The sequence below is a fragment of the Sorex araneus genome, chromosome 4, assembly GCF_027595985.1.
Source record: "Sorex araneus isolate mSorAra2 chromosome 4, mSorAra2.pri, whole genome shotgun sequence".
In the NCBI taxonomy this organism is placed as follows: Eukaryota; Metazoa; Chordata; class Mammalia; order Eulipotyphla; family Soricidae; genus Sorex; species Sorex araneus.
The window spans coordinates 93,953,101-93,981,096 of NC_073305.1; positions in this window are offsets into that span (position 1 = coordinate 93,953,101).

Below are 27,996 nucleotides of genomic sequence, written 5' to 3' on the forward strand. Positions count from 1 at the left end.
AACTATTAATACCAACCTAACGGCAATATGTGCCTTTATCACTTCTTAATTGTCACTATCCCATCTCTTTAACTTTCAAAATAAATCTCCCTCCTCTTTTGTTAGTTTCTTCTATGAAAATTACCCAAGACTACAAACTCAGGTGGAAGTAAATTCAGTTTCCAATCCTCTCCTAAGCCTGTTGCCTTAAGTAACTATCCTCTCTTGTCCACTTCCACAGCACAAGTGCAAATTAGTTACTATTTACATTCAAAATCATCCAAGAAATTGTTATTTGTTTCTCTTCAATGTACTTTGTGACTAACAGTCTTTCTAAATCATTTTTTCTCTGGAGGCAGTTTTTATTTAACTATTCCCTTGCTTTAGGACTTTCAATGGGTCCTTAATACAAAGAGTATAGTAAAGACACTATATTTGGTACTTTTTAAATAGTATATAAAAATAATGTCAAATTTTATCCTGCCAACAATGAGCTTTATGAAGGAAAAATAACATCAACCAACTATCATTATCTTAAGACCTTAAACAAAATTCTGTGATAGTAAGTAATTATCTAAGGTACATGTTTTGTTGAATGGCTTGTAACAGCTTTTCAGATTTCAAGTTCTTCCTAGAATGAAGCACGCATCACTTACTCAGAGGATAAGGAATATATAGCAGTGTCAGCGACAGAACAGATGCAGGGCATGCAGGTTGGGGTCAGAATTTAACAGTTGTTATTTAAACAATTTTACTTTGTGATAAAATTTGGGTTAAAAACAGGGGTGAGTTAACTGTTACAAGAAGATACATATTATTAAATTAGCATTCAGAGTTTGAATTCATAGCTAGTATCATTGTATTACTGTATCACTGTCATCCTGTTGCTTATCAATTTGCTTGAGCGGGCACCAGTAACTTCTCATTTGTCTCTGTTGCATTCAGGGTCAGGGGAATGAGGCCCATTATTGTTACTGTTTTGGACATATTGAATATGCCATGGGTAGCTTACCAGGTTCTGCCATACGAGATTATGCTAGTATATGAAAGAGAGTCTCTTGCCTGCACGCCTGACTGTCTTCCCCGGGGCCCCTCGGAGGGGATGGGCTCCAGCTTCCCTCCCCATCCCGAGAAGAGCTCCGGCAGTCAAAGACCATTGGAACCTAGCTACAGTCATGCTGGAAGCCCCTCTCCACATGTTAGAACAGGCCTCATGCATTAAGGTACCGGCAGAGGAACCCGTGTGTGTGTAATCCCATCAACGGCCAACATTCAGAGAGAGACTTAAATGCAACTCTCAGAAGCGTGCGGCTGCAAAGCGGCCATGCAATATCTTGTAGCCTACTTCTCCCTCTGGGAGAAACTGGCAAGCTTCTGAGAGATTCCTGCCTACATGGGACAGCCTTGCAAGTTTTCCATGGTGTATTCATATGCTAAATCCAGTAAAAAGCTGGATCTGATTCCCCTGACCCTGAAAGAGCCCCCAGTGTGACATCATTGGGAGGGCCGAGTCAAGATAGGCTTCTAAGATCTCAGGGAAAGGACAAAATGAGAGGTTACTGAGCCCGCCCGAGAAATCGGTGATTAACGGGATTTTCGTGATTCGTGATGAAAGATAATATATTAGGGGCCAGGGTGATAGTATAGCAGGTAGGGCATTTTCCTTGCACGGGACCAATCTTGATTTGGATGCCCAGAACCCCATATGTCCCCAAAACACCAGGAGTGGTCCCTGAGTTACAAAGTCAGGAGATAGTCCTGAGCTCAACTAGGTGCACCCTCAACTTTTCCCAAAATATAATACAATAGAAACTTAGATGGATTTCTCATCATTACTACTAGCTACATATTTGATCAAATAAATGGCTAATATTTTATTTATTATAATCAATATAATTACCACCACTGATTGTAATTATGGTAAACCATGGTTTATTTTATATGGCATTACAGTGTGATTAAATAAGTTTTACTTTTTAGGGACTGGAGTATTAGTACAGCGGGTAGGGCATTTGCCTTGCATTTGGCTGACCCTGGTTCAATCCCCAGAATCCCATATGGTCCCCCGAGCAGCACCAGGAGAAATTCCTGAGTGCATGAGCAAGGAGTAACCTCTGTGCATCGTTGGGTGTGACCCAAAAAAGCAAAAAAAAAAAGTAAGTTTTTGCTTTTTCATGTTTAATTAATGTGAAATAAATTCCAATTCTATTCATTTATTTAAAAAGTTAAGTGCAGAAAGAATGCTAAATTATTGTATTGTCCCAGGAAGATAGATCTCTGGGCTAAAATCTCTGACCTTCTTGGAATGAGGACTGTCAGATTCCCTTCACCCCCACCAGAAATCCCAACAGCCCCCACCACACCCAACATCTGACTTTTAAAAGTCCAGGTTCAACTGCCCTAAAAGAACAATAAGCCCCTGAGTCTTCCCATCTTGATACCTCCAAATTTTTTTTTTCTTTTTGGGTCACACCCGGCGATGCACAGGTGTTACTTTTGGCTCTTTACTCAGGAATCACCCCTGGAGGTGCTCAGGGGACCATATGTGATGCTGGGAATAGAACCCGGGTTGACTGTGTGCAAGGCAAATGCCCTGCCCGCTGTGCTATTGCTCCAACCCCAACACCTCCAAATTTTTAATACTGAAGCAACCCAGTCACTGTCACTGTCACTGTCATCCCATTGTTCATCAATTTGCTCGAGCGGGCACCAGTAAAGTTTCCATTGTGAGACTTGTCATTACTGTTTATAAGCCACGGGTAGCTTGCCAGGCTCTGCCGTGTGGGCAAGATACTCTTGGTAGCTTGCCAGGATCTCCAAGTAGTGCAGCAAATTTGATGGGAAAGTTGCATAGAAGACCACCAAGCTCAATGAATAAAAAGATTATCACAGAAGACTTAATTACTAACAACCATCTTAGTTATCCACACACAATGTCTTTAGTAATACCATTATGTGATAAAACAATGATCACAAAATGACTTTCATTCTTGTATTTTTTGATAATTCCATCTGCCAACTAGTTGTAATAAGTAAGTAATATGAAGCAAATTTGTTCCTGCTTTCTAAGGAGGCATACTCCAGGGAGAGTGAGAAATTGGGGGCATTGAAGTAGGAAATAGCATATTGGTGGTGAGATTGGTGTTAGGATGCAGAATGACTGAAACTGCTGTATTATAATATCTTTGTAAATCACAGTCTTTAAATGAATTAAAAAGAAACTCAAAAATGTGTAAAATGTGTGCAAATATCAGTATCATTGTAATATATTTTTCCCAAAACTACTACTGTGTATTAAAACAATACTTAAATGATTACAAGAAAATATTTTCTTAAATAATTAATATTTAATTTATCTTTTTTCCTCATATTACTACTCAGATGTGTAAATTAGAAAAAACTTACATTTGGGGCCTCTCATATCTTGATTTTCTATCTTTCTATGGTTATACTGCCTATGCACATATTTCTCTCTACTCTTGTCAACTGCTTTAACTCAGATGTTTACCATTTCTAGAATATTTTTTTAAAGTACTGTACCAATATTCTTTTTGATTATACAATAACATTACCTCACTATCTTCTAAAACACATATAAAAGTTTACATCTTTCTTCATGATAACTTTCAAATATTTCACTTTTTGTAAAAAAAATCATGAAATGATATGCTTGAAATTTTGTCTATTTTCTTACCATCAATCTGAGCAACATGTACAATGTAATTCTGCCATAAACCCTAATAATTGTTGGGACTATTTTACCTGAAAACCCTTGGGAATTTTTTTCTTTACTCTTATCAAATGTTTATTATATTTTATCCTTATGTATGTGTGTGAGCATATATACATATAGTAAAAATATGAGTTATTTTCTTCTTACTTTACATACAGAACATTTTTTAATCATTAAATCCCCACTTTTGAATTGCTGATTGTTTCACATAACTTTACCAGAATTGAATTTTATTTTTCTCTAGGTTTAAGAATCACAAAAATGTCATAATATTTTTAAATTAGGCTTTGATATTTCAAAATCACACATATATATTTTTTGTTTTTTATATAGAACACTTGAATTATAGCTTAGTAAATAGCAAGGACCCAGAGGTTTGAAAAATGCTATGAGATTTTAAAACTGCCTTTATAGGAAAGCTTATAAAAGCAAGAGGCACTTCTGAAAAGTCTTTCTAGTTAACTGCATTGCTAAGAGAGTGAATGAAAGATTTATAATGATAGGTTGATATTTTCAAACCATCAACAGACACAGGAGACAAAATTATGACAAATAGCTTGTTTCCAGTGGGAATGTAGAGAGGGAGTGTAGGAGATCAGGTGTATGAGCTGGAGGATAAATGCCTTAGTTACACTAAACAAGAGAATACAGCTGGTGAAAATAGCATGACCTGGATTATAGTATACAGAACAAGTGAAGGAGAGAATATAAATTTAGAATTACCTCTGTGGATCATAGTGTGACTCCACTCAGCGTAAAATCTCTTCAATGACAATAACTTATATTTAATATTGAAAGGAAATGAAAGCTCACATTTTATGTATATCTAGAAGATTTATTCAGTTCTATATAATAGATGAGACATTTATCTGTCCTATATGCTGTCCTATAACATATTAAATCATGTAGTTTGGATACTCAAAATATTTCCTCTGGCATATTTGCAAGTGGCACTGATGGACATGAAGGTAACATACTTTTAAGGTAACCAACCTATGGTTATGTTTTAAATAAATTCCATTTATCATTAAAATATAATGGTAATTCATATCAAGTGGAATATATTGCCATTTAACAACAAGTTTAGGTATCAATATATTTTGAATATGTTAAAGTTAAGCTTATTAACATTCATGTAATGAATAATGTTAGCCTTTTTAAGAATATGTAAATTTGTTTTTACCTTACATTCTATACTGATAACTTAAAAGGTTGCTACATATTAAGCATCTAAAATCATTAAAGATACAACTTTTCACATAATATATTTATACTGAACTAGGTAGATTTTTATCAGATAGTCAGGGTAAATATGGTAAATAAAGCACATTTATGTTACTAAGTGTCATATTATGTGATTCAGACCACACTTGATAGCATAAAAAGAAAACAATGATATATTAAAAATGATATGAGAAGTCTGTATGCCAGGAAAATAAATAAGGGCAAAGAAATCCATGTTAAAAGCTCAAAGTTAAAAGCTATAAAAATAGCTTTTTTGTAGAATTTGTTTACAATAATATTTCTTATACAGGGAAGGAAAGAGTTTCTAATTATGGTGGGAAACCACTTTCAAAGTACAATTATTGAATTGCATCCTAAGAAGCACTCCCCAAATGTTCACATATCTTCTGTACTAATTATGGTATTTCTAGATAATAAAGCAAATTTTTCCAAAAGGACTCATTTTTATTTCATGAAATTCCTAGAGAAATGTTAATGTTTAAGTTTATGATGATGTGTATGAGAGGGATTAATAACTCAGAAGTTCTGTTCTTTGCCTCAAAATTACTACAGAAGAACTGGTAATATAGCTTTTGGATGACAAGATGTATATTAGTGTCTCTATACTAGATATTCCTGAGATACAAAAAAGTGAATTGAAAGTTGCTATGTCTCAAATTTTTCTTCTTTGAAAACAAGATAAGCACTATAAATAATTTGGAGAGAAATTGGAAAATATTTTCTTTTAATTAAGAATCAGGCACTGGACAGAGGGTAGTATAGCCAATAAGAAGCTTGCCTTGCAAGCACCCAAACCAGTTTGATGAATGGCATCATATTATTCCCTGAGCCACATCAGGAGTGATTCCTAAGTCCAGAGCCAGGAAGAAACCCTGGGCACTTCCATATTTGGCCCCTCCCCAAACAAAAACAAAAATTCACACACACATAATAAAACTAATGGTACTAGGACAGTAGAACTTGGATCATTAAAACTTTTGAAAATTTTATTTTACATAGTCTTTAATGTAAGGAGAAAAATCTTGATACACTTTCATTGTCTTTGGTAGCTTTTTTTCTTTAAAAAATACTTAAATAACTGGGATTGACCAAGCTTTTTATAAATGTGTCTAAGGCATATAATACCCCAACACCATTCTCACCACTTCCCTCCACAAGTATCTTCATGCTCCCCCTATCCACTCCCACCCCACTCAACACCTGCCCTCTTGACAGAAACACTTGAAAGTTTGGTGTTTATAATATAGATTTCACATTTTATGGGTCTTTGATATCTTTTGCTTGCTTCTGGTAGATAATGTATTTCTATTTGACCTGAGAACAAAAGCACTTACAAATCCAAATCCAAAAAATCCTTTGGTTGTAGTTATATTCTTCAAATAAAATATAACTTGTATTTAAAAAAGAATTTTCTCTAAATACATGTTTGTTATTTCGACATATAAAGAGGAATAAATTTAAAGCATCTTGAAGAGCCTGAGTGATAGTACAGTGGGTTGGACTCCTGCCTTGCATGAGGCTGACCCACATTCTCCAGAACCTCATGTAGTCCCCAACCACTGCAAGTAATGATTCCTGAGGACTAAAGCAGGAGCAAGCCTCATGCAACACCAAGTATTCCCCTCCGCTTCCCATAAAACATTCAAAATATCTTTAAAAAACAATTATTTATTAACCTGCAGTCCCATAAACTAAAATTTGTGGTGAGATCAACCACTTTCACCTTAAAGTAGCAAAAGACTAAATACATCTTGGATTTTATATTTAGTTCTGTACTCAAAGATTAAATTCTCAGACTGAGTTTTTCTATGAAATCTTGAGAGATATTAGCTTCCAAAACCAGTCAGGTTGTTGGTAAAATCAAATTATTTGCTGAGAGACTTAGATAGCAAATTCCCTGCTGAGTACCACAAGAATGGCATAGACCACTCTTAGAAGGTAAACTGCTTTCCTTTGGGAGCATTTAATTCTGATCATGAGCTATAGGAAACTTCTGCTAGCAAAGATCTTATCTTTACTTATTAATTAAATCAGGGTCATCCAGGTGTCCGCCTTTCATTTCCATATAATTTAACGTAATCATGGAAGTGATATCTAATCATTTTCTGAGGTTTTACTAACACTAAAAAGAGAAGACATTATGATAAACAATATTATCTGGAGTTAATCCTTAAATTTTGCTTGTCACAAGTCTATTTTTTCATCTGGAAAACCTGAGTTTAATTATGTTCCTGATGCATAGTTACAAGCAGTATTAAAAGAGCTAATGTTTAAAATCAACTGACATATCAAAAGTAATGAAGTGACAGATTATTTTGGTAAATATGTGACATTCAGGAGAGTTTATTCACTTGTAAACAGGAGTAGATGCTAGAACATTACATAATAACTGATACATTTTTGCATCTAATTTATCTCTACTGTTGAGTCAAAGGTATCATAAAGGTATCATATACAAATTCCCATCCACATTCATTCACTCAAGATTCTGTATCAGAGCTTATAGAAACCGTATTCTCTGTCAGGCAGTCTATTCAGCAAATAAAAACATACTCGTCCTGTCCTATTTGAGATTGCATTCTGAAAAAAGAATGACATACAGTATTTAAAAAAGTACTAAAAAAGTACTAAATATACTTAAAATAAAAATAGTTTCATAATGGAAAGAAAATGAATGCTATGTGAATTTCTATTATAGCAACTTTGAAATCAGTAACAATGATGGGTCTCATTCTCCTGACCCTGAAGAGCCTCCAATGCAGCACCGCTGGGAAGGAAGAGTAAAGAGAGGCTGCTAAAATCAAGGGCTAGGGCAAATGGAGACATTACTGGGCCTACTCGAGCAAATCATTAATCAACGGATGACAGTGACAGTGATACAGAGATTGAAATATCAGTAGAAGACATTCCCTAATCTCAAAAAGCTTAAAAAATATATAACTTGTTGAAATTTAGTAGGTGAACTGGAAAAGAATGAACTTTTCAAAAATAAACATTGGAAATAAGACCAAGTAGTTAGAGGCCACAAAAGCAATTGAAATAAATCCATCACTGATTTAAACCAATCAGAATGAAGGTACTGAACAGAGAAATCATAAATCTGTGTCCTTATAAGAATACCTAGTGAAGGCACGAGGAGCAGAGGCATGCTAAAAGAGAGCTAGGTATTGGAATCAAGTTTAACCAGAAGTTACAGAAAGGCAACAATGACCCAAAGACAGAGACAGGTATAGAACAGTCAACATTCTTTCCTTCTTTTCTCACCTTGAGCTGTTCAGGGCTTAGTCTTGTCTTTGTAGTCAAGAATCACTTCTTGTTGGCTTGATGGACCATGTGTTGTGCTGGGGCTAGAAGGTGAGACTGCCGTGTACAAGACAGTTACTTCCTATACACTCTCCATGGCACCAGAACAGATTCCATTCTGAATGTTTCAGATTAAAAAATTGGCTCTACTGATACCCTGGATTTTAGAATTTAGAATAGTGAGCATATATATTTAATTGTCAATCCTTTTGGTTTGTGGTACTTTGTTATGGCAATCCTAAAAAAATAGATACATATTTTAATATTTCAAGTGGTGGGTGTCTTAGGAACAAATGTAAAACTAACTAGCTGAATTTGAAGCTGGATAATGGGTAGTAAGTGACTAAAAATTGAAGTATATATATTGGGAAAATATCTAGATTGCCTTGGAAAGATAATGGATGTAAATATGAGTGGTAAATATAATCGTAGCAATCTTGCTCAATTGTTCCTAAGGATAATATAGAAAGCTTATGTTGCTTCATAAAATATAGATAAACTAACTGTTGTAGGAAATATTAATTTAAGTTAAAGGTGCTTTTGGTAAACTTAAGAAAATGAGAAACATATTACTGGAAATTTTAATGAATACAATTCTTATACAAATAATTTTATCATTTGATTAAATTGTGATCTATAGGGCAAATTGAGATTTTGTGTATTTTTGCACCATGCCCAGTAGTGTTTATGACATATTCCTGCCCCTCAGTTCAGGGATCACTCCTTGTGGGTCTCAGAATACTCTGGTTCCAGGAATCACAACATTGTCGATTATGTGCAAGGAAAGGCACTTTACCCGATGTACTATCTCTACAGTCCTGAAAAATCAGCATTTTTATTCAATGAAATTTAATATTTAACTAAAATGATTTCCAAATAAGGCATTAAAGTCAATGCTCCTTATTTTTAGATATATGCAGTAATATGTAAGAGGATATGAAAATTGAAGGACTTAATAAGCAAATGGAATAGGAAGTTGATGAATTAAAATGTTATCTGACATTCCACTATGCACAGCATACTAAGCGATGTTTTAGAGAACTAAGGTGAAGTTGAACTTTTGCTGATATTATTTGGCATGTGGCTCATTGATCTAACTGCTGGTATTAGGTCTGTGAGTCACAGATCAAATTAGCTCTCTTAGATAATTGGAGTTTAATTATGTCCCGATGCATGACTATTGGCAGTAGTAAGAGTAAGAATGCCAGGAATAGAGATGTCTGTGGAGCATCCTCATGTCAAATGGAATGGATTCTCTTGGTAACCATAAGAAATTTTAAATGTTTTGAGTCTAATGTACCCAGGGAATCACTGCCAACCATTTTGAAAGAGATGGAGTTGGAGGAAAATATTAAATCATGCCTCCAGGAACTGAATTATGAATGTAGTGACCAAAAAGAATGAGACCAACTCTAGGAATCAAAAAAGAGGATGAAGCCACACTAGAAAATAAAGAAGACAGGAAATAAAGATACAAAGCTAAATAAATATTCCTACAATTTGAAACCTAGTATATTTTCTCCATTGAGTTTTGGAATTAGAATTGGCCTTTTCATTCTATTCAATTTATCCCTTTTGGAATAGGTATATTATCTCATGCCAATTTTACCGTTATCTTCTAGAAGCAAATAGCATGTTTTCTAGAATAATAATTCATAGGTAAACAGAAAAATTTTCTTTACTACAGTCATACCCTACAGCTTACTAAGATCTAATCTAGATGATTTAGATATAGAATTGGAAATTTTGATTTGATAAAATTTTGGGGATATTCTGGATTAGGAATTTATGTTGGAAAGTATTATTGACATATGAGGTCTTTAGAACAAGGTCAATCTATGATGCATGTGGAATGAATTGTGAGTGATCAAAGGGCAGAATGTACTGTTTGAAGATGTTCATATCTACGAAGAATCTAGAAATATAACCTTATTGAGAAACAGGGTCACACAGATGTAAGTTAAGAAAAAATCGTATTGGATTCATCTTTCAAGTTAAGATGAAATCATACTGGATCACAGTTGGTTTTAAATAACTTGGCAATTGTCCTAATAAGAAAAACAGGTAATGATACAGATGCACAAGCTGAGTGATGGATCCCATGAAAAATAGAAGCAAAGACTGAAGTGATAATGTATACTAAGTATGCTGTCATCCACCAGATGCTAACACACAAGACACATACAATTGTTTTAGAGGAAGTATGACCCTTCTAAAACCTACCAAGATTTTTGTTTTGATCATCATAGTTTACACTGCCAGTGCATGAATGAGTATTCCAGCTGAAAATCAAGTGTGCATATATACATACATATTTTAGAATATTGCTTTCCAATTTACCACTTTTATCTAAATGCCCTAAACTGTAAATCTGCATAAAAAATCTTCTCTGCGGCACAAAACTACTACTTTTCCTATGACATGTGACTGCCTTCTAATTGAGAAACATTCTATAGGATAAAAGCTATTCTGAATGTCAGATCATCTCTATGGTTTCCCTTCTGTCATATGTCATAGTAAGCAAAAGTTAAACTGCAAATGATATATTTTTCATAATCTTGTTTTTGTTTATAGTAAAAGTGGATGGGATTCTTGGTTAGAAGTAGCTATTATTAATCACAGTTAATACATAGATCAGATTTATCAGTATACACGTCTGCCCAATGGAAGGGCAAGTTCTTACTACATGTTAACTAATCTGCTTTGGATCATGAAAAAGGTCAGTTCATACTGAAATGGTTATTTTTATGTCCAATTATAGTTAAAGTAACAAATAATGGCATTAAGAAGGACAAAATATTGAGAAGTATAGAACTACTCAACTTCTGATGGCCACCTCTAAGAATGGAAATTTTTTTCAGTAAACTGAGATAAGTTATTAAAAGTAATTTGAAGGTAGTGAGATAATATAGACCCCATTTTCCCCAAAACTGCAGTGCTGATTACTTTATTAGAGTTTAGTGATAGATTTTAAAATAATTTTGATAATGTCCAATGTGTTGCAGAGATATTTTTAGATTATGAACCATAACATGCTTTTAAGAAGTAGTATCACATTTATAATAGAAAGTCATAAAAGATAAAATAATAAAATAACTAGACTATGAGAGTTCCAGTTACGGTAAGCGTTGTGAATAAAGTAACAATTTATCATAGAAAAAAATAAGTCTACAGATAAGTTTGTACTATGGAAGTGACTTTTTGCAATTATATTTTAGGTGACATTTATAGGAATTAAAAGTAAAAATTAATGAAATGAATTCATTCAGGTTAAAGAAAAGTGTTTTCTGGAGAAGGAATATGAGATATGTTATAGACAGAAATAGCATTGTCACTGTAGCACTGTCATCCTGTTGTTCATCAATTGCTCGAGTAGGCACCAGTAGTCTCCATTGTGAGACTTGTTGTTACTGTTTTTGGCATATAGGATATGCCATGGGTAGCTTGCCAAGCTCTGCCATGTGGGCGGGATAGCTTGCGGGGCTATCTGAGAAGGATGGAGGAATCAAATCTTGGGTCGGCCGCGTGCAAGGCAAACACCCTACCTGCTGTGCTATTGCTCCAGCCCAAAATAGCAATTAAAATTTAATTTTGTGGTGCCAACAGGAGAAAATGATGAGAGGTAAAAGAGAACAGGGGTCGAGGATTTAAAGAGAGGAGGGAATATTGCTTTTGGGTGATGGGTATGGTGTGGTAACAGACATTTTGAAGAGATGTGATACTAGAATCCTAACACTTTATAAAGTTTTGTTAACTGATACTACTTCCACTTTCATAGATTACCCATGGTGTATTTTATATGCCAAAAACAGTAACAACAAGTCTCACAATGGAGACATTATTGGTGCCCGCTCAAGCAAATCGATGAACAATGGGATGACAGACAGACCGACAGAAAGATGAAAATATTAAATGAAATTCTGATAATAATCAGAAAAAGACAATTTCTGTTCACTTGTAAAATTATTTATTTTAATCTTATTCTTACTACCATGTTATATTTAGCAAACTGCTTGGAACTTATAATTCAATCTTTGTTCATGAAATGCACAAATTTATTAGGGCAAAATCATAAGATTTAATCAAATGTTCATGTATATATAATTTACATCAGAGGTTAGCTCTTTATAGGGTACAATTCTTTGCAGGGATACTAAATAAATTATTCTCTAGTTGATTAATTGTGTAATAGGAGCATCAATAAACATTATTTCTGGGGCTTTGAGAATCACCTCACTCACTGAAAAATGTCTAAGTGTCCTTTTATATAGTAAGCAATATAGCAGTGATTAGCTCAGCATGTTTTTTTTCTCCTCTTAATATAACAACGTAGGCTATAAGTCTGTATAGTTTATTACTTATTCAGTAACATTTAAAATATTTAAAGTAATAGAACTTTACTTCCTCAACTGAAAGAGTAATAAATATACTCCAAGGTTTATTGTTAGGTTAAGTCTTATGAGTCTGACACTCACTTTTATTTATATTTTACAAGATTTCTAGCACTGAATTAAATTATTTGAAAATATGAGCGATAGCATAGTGGGTGGGGCATTTGCCTTGTACAAGGTTGACATGGGTTCGATTCTTCCATCCCTCTCAGAGAGTCTGCAAGCTACCAAGAGCATCACACCCACACGTCAGAGCCTGGCAAGCTACCCGTGGCATATTCAATATGCCAAAAACAGTAACGAGTACCACAATGGAGATGTTACCGGTGCCCGCTCGAGCAAATCGATGAATAATGGGATGATGACAGTGCTACTACAGTGCTATTAATAGTCTTTATGATTAAATGTTTTATAATGACATATAATTTCTAACTGACAAATTCTAATGGATAATATTTTAAACAAATAAGAATATAAGATGAAAGCTCACGTCATCATTGTTCCACAATCTATGATTTGTTTTTATGTTCTGAAATTCAAAAGGGAGTGGCCAAACATGGGAGAAATTTACTTTTTTGGTTTAAAATTTAGACAAAACTTAAAATGTAGTAAATATTTGGAAAATGAGTGCACATCCTAAGTCAAAATCTTTTAGAGTATAATTTCACCTTAACAATGTCGATCCTACTTGTTCATGTTGTATGATCTTTTTGATAAGATTTTTGATTCTATATGCTAATATTTTGTTGAGAATCTTGGCATCCGTGTTCATCACGGATATTGGCCTATAGTTTTCTTTGTTAGTGGTATCTTTGTTTGCTTTTGGTATTAGGGAGATGTGAGCCTCATAGAAACTGTTTGGTAGAGTCCTTGTTTCTTCAATTTCCTTGAAAAGCTTGAAGAGACCTGACAACAGGTCCTCTTTAAATATTTGGAAGAATTCGCTAGTGAATCCATCCGGGCCTGGGCTTTTGGTTTTGGGAAGACATTTGATAACAGTTTCAATTTCCTTGATATTAATGGGTCTATTCAGGTATTCCAAGACTCAGCAATACCACTTCTGGGAATATATCCCGGAGAGGCAAAAAAGTACAGTTAAAATGACATCTGCACCTCTATGTTCATCACAGCACTGTTTACAATAGCCAGAATCTGGAAAAAAACCAAATGCCTAAAAACAGATGACTGATTAAAGAAACTTTGATACATCTACACAGTGGAATACTGTGCATCTGTCAGAAAGGATGAAGTCATGAACTTTGCATATAAGTGGATCAACATGGAAAGTATCATACAAAGTGAAATGAGTCAGAAAGAAAGAGACAGAAAGAAAAATTGCACTCATTTGCGAAATATGAAACAACAGAATGGGAGACTAACATCCAAGAATAGTAGCAATAGTATTGCAACCAGGAGGCCTGTTCCATGGCTTGGAAGCTAACCTCACATGCTGGGGGAGAGAGCAGCTCAGATAAAGAAGGGAACACCAACTAAAGTGTAGTGGAGGATCCACTCGGGATGGGAGAGGCGGGTTGAAAGCAGATTATAGATTGAACATGATAGCCACCCAGTATCTCCATTGCAAACTATAACACCCAAAAGGAGAGAGAGAACAATAAGGAATTCCCTGTCACAGGGGTGGGGTGGAGGGAGACAGCATGGAGGGGAGGGACCCTGTGGCCATTGGTGGAGGAGAATGGGCACTGGTGGAGGGATAGGTACTTGAGTATTGTATAACTGTAACACAGGCACAAAACTCTGTAACTCATTAATAAAAATAAAAATAAAAGAATGTCTATCAAATCAATTTAATTTGAAGTATAGAAATATCAGATTCCATAGTGTCATATTTAGTCTATAGAGTTATGTGACTGAATTCATAGGGATGTATATTTACATTTTATAAAATGTATTATCTTAGTATTAAATCTGAAGATTGATTTAAGTACTTTAAAAAATGCTGGACTTAAATTTTAATTCTAAATCACTTTGATTTCAGTCGGGCCCGTGCTCGGCTCCGGCCGGCCGGGTTTTCGCCCCGGGCGCCCATGCCCCTGCAGAGCCGGTGGATGTGGAACAAGCGGGAACCAGAGACAGCTTTAGGAATTGGGGTTCCAGCAAGTGCCTGCACCCATGTATGGAGACTGTGAATTAAGCCTTTGCCCCACACCGGCTAACGGAGGAAAGAACCTTCCTTCTTGGTCTCTCTCCCCTCCGGGAGAAGGCGTGGTGTCCGACATTTTGTGGGTCCGTTGAGAAGGTACGAACTTGGTGGCGCGGAAAAAAAAAAAAAAAATGTATGCTTTGAACTTGAAACAGCCGCAGGATACAGAGCCAGCCCTAGTCGGGCCCGTGCTCGGCTCCGGCCGGCCGGGTTTTCGGCCCGGGCACCCATGCCCCTGCAGAGCCGGTGGATGTGGAACAAGCGGGAACCAGAGACAGCTTTAGGAATTGGTTTCTGGCAGAATTTTCCCAGGACTTTATACAGAAATCCAAAACTTAACATTTATAATTGTCATCAATGTGAAAGGGTTCCATTTGAACAGGTCAGACTTGGGGGGGAAACTCCAAATAATAACAGTAAGTTTTTGTTGAAATATTGAAGGTTCTTAATGTAACAGCCACCTCTGGACTATGAGCTAAGCAAAAGCCCCACGCTGGCCAACGTGGCGTGGAGTACACCATACTATGAGGCGCAGGAAGGGGGATGAGGGGGAAAAATTAAAAAAAAAATGGAAAAGGAAAAAGAGAAAAAAAAGAGAGAGAGAGATATGTCAACTATAATGAGTTTTGTGTTGAATTATGGAATGTAATCAAGGTAAAGAAAAAATGAAGTGAAATTCATTAGTTATACAGTAGGGGGTAGGGGGTGGGGGCGGGGGGTAAACTGGGGTTTCTGGTGGTGGAATTTGGGCACTGGTGAAGGGATGGGTGTTTGAATATTGTATAACTGACATATAAACCTGAGAACTTTGTAACTTTCCACATGGTGATTTAATAAAAATTAAAATAAATAAATAAATAAATAAATCACTTTGATTTCAGACAAATTAAATAAATTTTGCCGGAATCCTCAATTATAAATAAAAATACTAACTCATTGCTACTAGATTATTTACACTATAATAATAACATTTGACACAATAATTTAGTTATGGTCTATAATGGAAATGCATACCTTTGTGATAATTTTCCTGTGCTTTTCTCAACCCAGAAATCAAATTTGTTTATGTCATATAGACTGGATATTCTTTCCAGCCTTCTGTACCAAATACACATTCACTGAAATCTTGCTTTAATTATACTCCCCAGTGTTCTCTATAAATGTTTGTCTCCTTAGCATGGTTTGTTATCTTTGATGTCAGCTATCATATAGATGTTATTTACATCAGTATAATATATTATAGTAATATCACAGTTGTGATATATATATATATATATCCCTGCATTCAATACCAAAGTAAGTTGTATTTGTTTCTAAATTTCCAGGCACACAACTTTTTTTTAACACAATTTTTTGTTTAATTTCCAGAAATTTCCTAACCAGTATAACAAAAGTAAAAAATTATATCCTACTCTTGAAAATGCGCATTTATGTAGAGTCTTGAAATTATTTCTGTATGTTTCCTGGTCTTTTATCTTCAATTAACATTTGTCAAACATTGAACTCTCCTTTCAAATGACATCATTAGACAAGCTTCATTGAAGGCATCATTAATTTTGATTTCATGTACTTAATGAAATCCTTGTGGTTAATTAAAATATGTGTAAACATTTTTAAAAAACTAACACCAGAAACTGCTCCAATGTTTGTATTATATATGAAGAAAAGATAAACTGTTTCTAAATATTTGAAAATTGTCCTCTATAAAATATATTAGAGACTTTGATTCTTTTATTAGTTTGAAGACTTTTAAAAATATATTACTCAATTTTCTGGCATTGGTGTGAATGTATTTCCTTAATGCTTATTAAATCTCCTAAATCTGTATAACATTAACTACAAAAATACATAAATAGACACAATTATCCTTATATTTTCAAATATAATAATACTTTTCTGTTGCCATTTTCACAGCAATACTTTGTTGTTACTACTTACAATACATTTATTCATTAAATTTTTTTGTCCCTTAACAAATGCTCAGGGAAGTTGGAAATGCAGGGAAAATCAATTGAAAGTCATGCAGAAAATAAAACAGGGCTTTATTTTTTTACAAGATGACATGTGAAAGATGGACATGTATCTTCAGACTAATCATCTTGTCTGCATGGTTACAAGAAGTAGTTTCCATCAACAAAGGACAAGGACACACATTTCTTGATAGAGTGAGTTACAGGTTGGCATATGGCAGAGTATTCAATAAATTCATCATGGCTGATTCTTTGAGATCCATTTCCTTGCATCTACAAGTCTAAATGAAGGTTTCTGAGCAGGGTTCAGCTGGTCATATCTTAGGCTTCGAAGATAAAGACAATCATCCTTACTGAGATGTCTTTCTTTTACTTTTAATTCATCTTTAAATTTGTTATTCTTTTTCTTTTGGACACCCCCAGTGTTATGTAGGACTAAGGGACCAGGCTTGATGATACTATGCTTGTCTGTGTGGGATCTGACAGTCTAATGCTTGGGAAAATGCTATAGTCCTGTTTGGGCCAACAGTGCTATATGTCCCAAGGATTCAGCAATCAATGGTGTCAGGAGTCAAATTTGATGGCTTAAAACTCAATGTACATATTCCATCCCTTTAAACTATCTACTTAGCTCTGCTTTTAATTTTATTTGGGTTGGCTTTACTATATTTTAAAAATAACTTTATAAAATAATTAACATAGATATATAAATTACTTATGTTTCAGATGCCAAAATTACTGCAGGACAATAAATAGGAATGATAAACTTTGTTTTAGGCCTTGATTGATCATTGATTTTCTCAGGAGAATTTTTGGTGCTCTACATGTAAACCTTTACAACTATTCATAACTCGGTACCAGAATTAATTCTGTCACTGTCACTGTCATCCTGTTGCTCATTGATTCATTCGAGTGGGCACCAGTAACGTATCTCACTGTGAGACTTATTGTTACTGTTTTAGGCATATCCAATGCGCCACGGGTAGCTTGCCAGGCTCCACCATGCGGGCACGATACTCTTGGTTGCTTGCTGGGCTCTCCAAGAGGGACGGAGGAATCAAACATGGGTCAGCCGCGTGGAAGGCAAATGCCCTACCACTGTGCTAGCGCTCCAGGCCAGAATTAGTTAACCTACAAATTTCAACAGGTAATGTTTGATAAGGTGGACCACAGATTTAGTGGATTGAACAATTGTTAAGTATTAAAGCAAGTAGACAAGCTATTTTATAAATTGTTAAATTGAGTGTGATATGCTTCATTCTAAATATGTTGTTTCAGAGACTAACACATATTTGGAGGAACATTCTAGATTTACACCAGATTGTTTTTCCTTAGCTTTCACAGAATTCTACACACAGACTCATTAATAGTCCTTCCCCCCACTTTAGTAATGGAGTTAAAATATTTACTTGACAATACATTAATCTTCTATAAAGATTAGGATGGCATCAAAGTATTTAAATCATATATGTCATATTTATATTAAGTATATACATGTCAAGGTAAGGCAATGTCGTGGACTGGAGAGATAGCACAGGGGTAGGGCATTTGCTTTGCATGCGGCCAACGCAGGTTCAATTCCTCCATCCCTCTAGGAGAGCCCGACAAGCTACCAAGAGTATCCCGCCTGCACCACAGAGCCTGGCAAGCTACCCGTGGCATATTCAATATGCCAAAATCAGTAACAAGTATCACAATGGAGATGTTACTGGTACCCGCTCGAGCTAATCGATGAACAACGGGACAAAAATGCTACAGTGATACATGTCATAAATTATTAGAAAAAGCTCATGCTGTGTTTAAGCCTGAAATCAATACTATGACACTATAACACATATGCTAAAAGAAAGATACCATAGAGAGGGGCCAAAGAAATGGTACAGCCAGTGGATGAACCAGGAGCCGCCGCGGCAAGAGAAGCAGACCCTCCGCGCCTATTGACTGTGATCCTGAGGTCTCCTAACCCATTTTGGCACCAGAGCGGATTCTTGCAGCCATCCATTTTGACTGTGAACTGAGCTAAAATATTAGAAACCGTGCGGACGCTATCGCGGCCGTGCGGACTCAAAGTCTTCACTCTTAGCAATGAAGAGAAATTATTAGATGATGCCTATTCAGCAGGCCTGATTGTTGGGGAAAATTTCCAATCAATAATAGTGAGTTCTGTATGGAAATATGGAATGTACTCAATATATATAGAGAATAATGGGAATATCATTAGCTACTTAGATGGGGGGTGGGGTGTGAGGGGGGTGTATTGGGGTTCTTGGTGGTGGAAAGGGTGCACTGGTGAAGGGATGGTGGATTAATCAGTATTTGACTGTGATTTAAACCTGAAAGCTTTGTATTTTTTTTCTTTTTTTCATGGTGGTTCAATAAAATAAAGAAATGGTACAGCCAGTAAGGCACTTGTCTTGCATGTTTGATTTCCTAGCACCTCATATGGTCCTCCAAGCCCACCATGAGTGATCCCTGAGTACAGAATTAGCAACAAGCCCTGAATGCTACTGGATATTGTTCCAAAGTAAATAATAAAAAATAAAAAAAAATACCATGGGGAGAAAAGAATACTGTCAGCTCTCTTTCACTCTAACTCCTCAAATGATGAAAACGGCAAAGTAACTGTTTTGTAAAATAAATAATGTATAAAAATACCACTCTCTGAGTAAAGTTTTGTTCTGAAAAAAATTAATCAATATATCTAACTATATATTACAGGTAGGTGTTTGTTTTGTTCTTCTTTGGAAAAATTTAAATCCCAAAAGTCTTGACATAGGACATTTTTTTCTTTATGTTTTATCTTTCCAAAAGATGTACTATGCAGTTGCACATAAAGCATGAAAGGCAATTTATAGCAAAGTTAAGAATGGGCTGAAAAGTGAAAATGAATGTTTTCTTCCAATAATTGAGAGAAAATTCTAGATAAGGACAATGTATGAAAGGAATGTACTTATTATGATGGGGTAATTTTACTTTCTTGATTTTCTGAAATTTTCCTGGTAACAATCTCAAAATTATGCTATGATTATAGTCCTATATTATAAAGTTTTGTTGATGATAATTCTGGTAAAATGGTGAATTTAAATCCAACTCAAGGTATTTGAGATTCAGAGTATTGATTTCAAAATGAAAATATATAGCTAACATTTTCCAGGTTTTTGAAATTGTCATCAAAAAGAAAGTATTAGGAATGCCATTTTCACCTTCATTAAAATTTTATCTTATATTTATATTATATTACTAAATCAAACAGATCTAATTTCAATCTGTAGTTCATATTCAGCAAAGTGTATGATAGCTAAATGCTGGGAAGCAGGGGTATATACCGAAACCCAAGTATTATGAGGAGTGAGGACCTTCTGAGTAGAGGTGTCTTACTTAGTTCACACTATTCAGGATAGTCTTTGAGTACAAACTGTAGAAACAATGGCAGAGTTGGGGAAGAAAGAACATTCCCTGTGGATTCTCTATCTCCAAAGAAGTAGTCCTTGGGTATTCTGCATACAGAAATAAAATACTAGACATATAATCTCTGAGCTGCATCAATGTAAAGAATATGAGTATAAGAATATAAGTGTGGGGAACTCTGAATTTTGTGTTCTGTTTTGATCTCATCATAACATAACAGCAGCAAGAAATCAAAGATTCTAACATGTTCTACTTTCTCACCCCTCGGAAAAGTCACATATTTTAGGAACTCAGTGAGAGATCTGAAAGAAAAACTTTGATATTCTAGAGAACAGAGTAAAACTCTTAAGTGTGCCATATAATAGGGTCAGTAATTTCGTCAGGTGATGTTGTATCTATTGCAAAAAGGACCTAGGGAGAATGAAACCTACAAGAAGAAAACTGGGTAAAAGCATCTTATAGACAGAGAAACTAAAGTAGAACAATGAGATTAACTACCTATTAAAGAATCAGAGGAGAATATCTGTTCAGATTTTTCTTGTCTGTGCACAGTAGACAGTGGGGCCAAACACTCAAATCAGAAATGCTGGCATAGGAAAACTTTCTAATCACAAGTATGTGTTATGCTGTAATCAGAACCTGAGGTAATGACAATATTTAGGTCAGCTCCATTACTGAGAGTGAAAGAGTGAGATTGTGTGACAAGTGACAAGATATATTCTAAGGGGCTGGAGCAATAGTCCAGCAAGTAGGGTGCTTGTTTTACATACAATAGGTGCAGGTTCAATCCCTAGCTTCCAATGTGGTCCCCTAAGCAACACCAGGAATAATTCCTGAGCACAGATTCAGGAATAAGCTCTAAGCACTGCTAGGTGTGGAAAAGAAGGAAAAGAGGGAAGGAAGGAAGGAGGGGAGGAAGGGAGGAAGGAAGGAAGGAAGGAAGGAAGGAAGGAAGGAAGGAAGGAAGGAAGGAAGGAAGGAAGGAAGGAAGGAAGGAAGGAAGGAAGGAAGGAAGGAAGGAAGGAAGGATGAGCACAGTGCCAAGAGAGAACTTTGAGCATAGCTGGGTGAGGCCACAACACAATACCAATAAAAAATGACACCCATGTTTTTAAAAAGACAACTGTTGGCATGGGAACTTTTTAAGAAATAGATAATGTAACCAAGATTATTTACATGTAAAGAAGGTTGCTGGAAATATCTTTCATTTGAAGAGTATCTTTGTCACACTGATGTCTTGCGTTTGTAGTTGTGCGTTATTGTGAGCTATGGTGGCTCCAAGTATAGGAAAAGACAATATGAAAAGAGATGAGTAGAGACTTACCAAATGTTTTACTTGAGATGCTATCATTATAAGGTGAGATGAAATCACTCAGAACTGCTCACTCTAATTAGAGAATGACTTACGTGATATTTACCTGGAGAGTACAAAGAGCCATCTCCCATCATATACCTACTGGCCTGCCACCAGCTATGCATTCTAGTATTCAACTTTTAGAGTCTGCAAATTTTCATGTGCAAAAAAAATCACATCTGTAAACTTTATATAAAATGTTCATTTTAAACCAAATCCTTTATTTTTGGTGGAATAATTGGTAGTAGTTTAGTATCCTCTAACATAAGGGTATAAAATATATACTATATACACTACAGTATTGAATAGCCAAAATACACATTCTTTAATTTGCTTTTCACAAAAGCTCCTAGTTTTGGAATTTTTAAGTCTTCATAATTGAAAGTTACTGCTTCATTTAATCTCATTTTGGAGGTATTACAACTAGTCAGAATGTAGCAGAAGGAAATCTCTCAGGAAGCAGAAACATCTTGGTACCTAATATATTCAAATTGTTTATACTATTATTTCTGGTATGCACTGCTCTGGAGAATCACTCTAATAAATATTCCCTAATGTTAGGACAAAATATATTTTGTATATATATTTATAGAATTTCTCTACATCCAATTGCATTGTAAAATATATACACATTGATGACATACAAATATTGTTGCTCTACTAAAATAGATATAAGTTAAAATGGGCTATAAATATCTGATAACCGATATGTTTTTAATGGCAGTACATCATATTAACCATTATTTTTAGCATCTTATTTTATGGATATTAAATATTAACTGCTTAAAGAGTATAATGTATTTTATAAAGGATTAGAAATAATTAGGTCACTAGACTTAATTTGCAATTAGTGTCTTTTTATAAAGACTTATTATGGATTAATGAGTAATATGAAAGTTCTAAATTTTTCACATTATGTCACCTTCCAATTTATCACACACACCTATTGTAGTTTATAGTATTAAATGAAATTACATCACCTCTGAATTTAAAATTGGTATTACATACACAAACATATATATTCTTTAATTCAGAATGAGAATTACAGAATTTTCTTTCATTATTTTACAGGGAGTAAAAACTATGAATATTTCCAACATCAATAATTCAATATTATGAAGAGTTTTTTTCTGATTACTTACCTTTAAAAATGTTTATATCAATAGTTTTATGTGAAAATTAAAAGGAAAATCTATAATAAGCAATAGTTATATGCATTGACAGCAAATTCTAAAATTAAATACAAATTAGAAACCAAATCACATAAAGTAGAGCATTTTCTTTTATTAAAAATAAAATTGAATTTTTTTAAAGACTCAGGAAAGTTTTAGGCAAAATCCACATTTGATGGTGGTAGGAATGTGAACTGGTCTTACCTTCATGGAATACAGTATGGATAGAGTATGGATATTTTGTCAAAACATTAAAAATTAATCTGGCATCTGATCCAGAAATTCCACTCCTAGGTTTATATGCAAATAGCATAAAAGTCTAAATTGGAGGGGTTGGAGCAACAGAGTAACAGGTAGAGCATTTACCTGGTATGTGACTGACCTGGGTTCAATACTGACTTTGACCCTATGGTCCCTGAAAACCACCAGGAATGAGTTATCCCTGAATGCAGAGCAAGGAGTCATCCTTAAACAAGGCCAGGTGTGGCCTAAACACAGAAACAATCCAAGAAAAACCTTTTTTTAAAAAAATTCTGAATTTGACCCTCACTACAGGGTGAGTTCCAGTAACCTCCATATCTGATTAGTGTCATATCATGGGCCCACACCACATCTCCTTCTTGGCTTTGGGTCTGCTGCTTTACCATCCCAGGTGAAGGTTTTATTATAAGATCGATATCATTGGGTCTATTCCATAGCAGGAAGCACAGCCCTTCCTTACTGGGTATATTCCAGCAATCTCCACACACAACGTGTACCGTAGTAAGAGCACACATCATAGCTCCTCAAGTGCACGGTTGCTGTACTCAACGAATTCCATGCTGCTCACAGTTATTCTTCAGATCATTCTCTGCGGACAGGCAGAGAAGACAGCAACCTCTAGCTTAATCCAATACTATCTCTACTGGGGGTAACTACAAAGACTCATCTGAAAAGAGCAAGAACACTAAAAAACCACTAGGGAAAACACATAGAAACCCACAGAACCCAATGAATGAAAATAATTCGACCAAAGACATAAACAACACCAGTAAATCCTCGGTGTCTTTACTGACATTGATGAAGATGTTCATCCAGTTCAAAGAAACGGTAACACAGGCAGTCAACAAAGCACAAGAAAGTATGGGAGACAAAATTAAAAACAAACAAACCTACTAGAGTGAGAAATGAAAGAAAGGAGGAACATGGTAAGTGATAGTTTAAAGTCAATAGAAGCTCTGAATAGCAGAGTAATAGCTGCTGAGCAAAAGATCAAGAAGCTCCAGGATGAGAGGGAAGAAAACACTAGGAAACAGTAGAAGGTGGAAAATAGCCTGAAAAGAAATGAACAGAGAATAGCTTAGGGATTTTGTATCCTTGAAATAATACAAATGTACTTGAAAACTATGACTCAAAATATTCACCTGCATCACTGACTATTCCTTTTCATTCTCTTTGCTTAATTTTACTTTCTCTATAAATTTTCAAACTTTTTTCCAGAAACCTTGGGTTCAGTCACTTGTTCTTATCTAATTTTTGTCTTCGTGACTGAAGGCAAGAAACAAACAAAACAAATTTAGTTCCTTACCAGAAAGTCCCTCTTTGAGAGCCCAGCAAGCTACTGAGACTATTCTGTCCGCATGGCAGAGCCTGGCAAGCTACTCATGGCATACTCAATATGCCAAATACAGTAACAATGACGGTCTTCATTCCCCTGATCCTAAAAGAGCCTCCAATATGCCATTGGGCTATATTAGCATGTGACAGGGTCGAATGGAGATGTTACTGGCTCCTGCTCAAGCAAATAGATGAACAACTCGATGACAGTGATACCGAATTTCTTTGATCCCATTAAGTTAAATAGTTGTATAACTGAAATCTACTACATGTATATTTGTATTACAAACTACCTAGTACAGCCAACTTTATCATTCAGGTCTCTAATTGGATGTCTAATAGGCAACAACAATTAAATGTCCAAATAATGCTGAACACTGTATCTTACAATCAAATATAAGTGCTATGAAAATAATATGACAAATAAAATCATGCTTACATACAAAACTTTGAAATTTAAGATGAACCTAAAATATTAGAACATGCTGCAATAAATCATGTTATAAGATTTGTTTTTTAATGGCATTGAGCTCAACTGTGCTATTGCTTATTTCAGTACTGTTAGCAGCAGTTAAATAGCAAAATAGCATGCAAGTGTCAATATTACTCGAATATTTCTGGATCCAAATAGATATCTTAGTAATTGGAAATAGAGAGTAACACAAAATTTAGAAAGGACACTTTTTATTGTTGAAATGTATTGTTTCTTACTTATGAAATCAACTCTAAAGATAATGGCTTTTATTTATTTATTTTTTAGTTGAAAAGTGTGTGCTTGTGTGTGGGGGAGAGGGGTGTAATTTTTACCAAGATATCTCAGTCTGACGCTATTAGAATTCCTTAGGAAATATATCCACATATTTTGTGTTCAAGCTCCTTAACTAGCTCTTGCCTTTTGATCATATATTCACTGGAGATGCTTCCAGTTCTTTTATCAGTTTGTTTTCCAATCTCATTTCCATTTGTTCAGTGAACATTTTTTTTCTCCTGTGAGCAGACTTTTAATATTCGATTCACTTAGCTAGTTTCCCTCGGGAAAGGAACTCACAAGATGCCAGTCGTATAACATTCAGACACTAATAAATTGAGATTTGAATACATTCTTTCGAGGACCACACAATTAGTATTTATATACCAAAACAATATAGATCTTTGTATTTCACAATCCAATTTCCCAGAAAAATAGTAGATGTCTACTACCTTTTCCTTTTTTTGTTCATTCTTTGAAAATTTTGTCTTTATATTTGGATAGAATTATCCTATGACCTCACAGAGATTAAAACACTGAATTCAAAGTACTATTTTTCTAGTACTTTTCATTCACAAGTGTCCGTAGTTGATTTTTAGCATATTATTCCATTTAAAAGAGCTAACTTATTGTGATGTGTAATGGATATTGTAAAAAACTAAAGAACGCCGAGGGGGCGCGTGCACTCGCGGGCTCTCCGGGCGGCTCTGTCTCACCACCCGCATTCGGTGCTCTGGAACCGCAGTGTGTGGACTGGATCGGGACGGCCGGTGGTCAAGGACAGGCGAAGGAAGAACGAGGACCAAACTGGTTGCTGATTAGTTACCGTTTATTCAATCTTCAATCTTTCTCATCTCCCACACTCCCAGCTCCTCTCCGGCCTCTCTCTGGATCAACTGCTGCTTCTTTCTGGCTTCTCTCATCTCTCCTCCTTCTCTCTCCCACCTTGCCCTCTAGGCTACAACCAGCCAGGTAGCCAAATCAACATAAGAAAGCCCTTCCTGAGGGCAGGGCACTCCAAAGCCCTTCCTCACTCTTAAGGTTTTTTTCTTTTCCTTAGTCCAGGAACTTATTAAACTCTTAATACTAGTTATTTTTGTATGGACATAGCAAGGGATACATTGAGGCTTGCAAGGCAGCTCTCCTGGCAACATCTTGCCACAGGCTCAGACCACAGCACTCAGGCCAGATTAATCATTCCTCACCCTAGCAGGGTCCAAATCTAGTATCACTGTTTGGATCATGACAGCATTTGTCCATGATCAAGCTCTTAACTTATAGTTAAGCATTAGGCACTTTGGCCAGGCCCATCTCGATGCCAGGGTAGCACACAACTCACCGCTTGCCCTGGGTCCTTCTTGTCCTACGTCGGTACCCTGATTTGGGGGTGCTAGGAAGTAAGGGCAGCTGAGGCTTAGGTCAAGAGAACAGATGCCCTGGAGGAAAATATCATGTAGAGTCAAATGACTCCCAGGTTACAAAAGCATAACATTTGTTAAGTCTTCCTGTGTCCATACAAAAAGGACTTGCTCTGAATAAACTATGCAAAGGACTCAAGGAGAAGAGAAAAACATTATTTACAAGTCAACAGAACAGTAAGAAAGAAGCTATAAATAAACAAAGAGGAATAGGAGCACTGTAACGGGAGTAACCAAATAAACCTAAGCTATGTGAGGCTATGTTATCCTACAGGATATAATTACCTTATTTCTCTCATATTATTCCAAAAATGAATTCATTATTCTAACCATATAAATACACTTAAAAATAAAGTTGACGTTTAAATATTTAAAAAAAATATTTTAGACAAGTGGGCTGGAAAAAAATAAGCATCTTACCTGGATTGAACCTGAGCATCACATATGGTCCTTTAAACCCTGATAGGACTGAGCCCTGAGGACAGTTAGGTGTGAATCACTGCCTTTCCCAAATCTAGAAAATACAGGAAAAAGAGGGGTATAATAGCCTGTTAAAACAAATTATTACCCACACAATTCACATGGTTTAATTTCAGACACTTGAAATAGTTTAAATAAATGGTAATTATCTTTGCATTTGAAAAAAAAATCTCAAAAGCGAAAACAGGAAAGAGGGTGCAAAGGTAGTACAGCAGGTAAGGTGATGGGCTTGCACGTGGAGAACTTAGTTAGAGTTCTAGCACTCCATACCATAACCTTGAGCACTGATGTGTATAACCATTATACCCAGAAAATTAATAATACTATTACAATTCATCTTACAGATGTTTCTAGATTAAAAAATTAATAAATAAAGCTTTTGAAAAAAATACAGCAACTTTGATTAATAGCATGGAACTTAACTCTATAACATTATTCTCTTTTTATATAAACCCAAGTCTATAACAATCGAAACCTAAACCTATAGCCATATTCTGTGTTTAAAAAGAGTACTGAGCTAGGAGAGATTGTCAGGGGAAGTTGCTTTTATTCATATTACTGACCCATTAGATACCGATTACCACATATAGGCCCCTGAGCACAGAGTCAGGCCATTACTCCTGGCTCTGTAATCAGTACCACTGGGTATGTCCCAAAAGCTTAAAAAATAAAATAATATAAAGGGGATTTCCCTATTTATTAAATTTTGTTGAGCTGGTAATTCTCATTAATATTTTAAAAGGCTTTTAGCAGAAAAAATAATCTAGTTACTTTTAACTGCATTGATATTTTTAGAAATTCGATGCTGTTTAATGATTAAATATAATGTTCAAAGTGTCATGCAATTAGAAGGTAGAGTGGATCTCAAAAGCTCTACCATTAGGAATGATTTCTGGACATAAATTATAGTAGGCTTTGTTCCAGGCCTTTGAAAAAATGTCATTGGAATTTATTGCGATGGCCATAAGTTCATTTTGATAATGTTGATTTTCCCAAAAGACATTTTTTTCACTGAATCCCTCCCTCTTCCTTCCT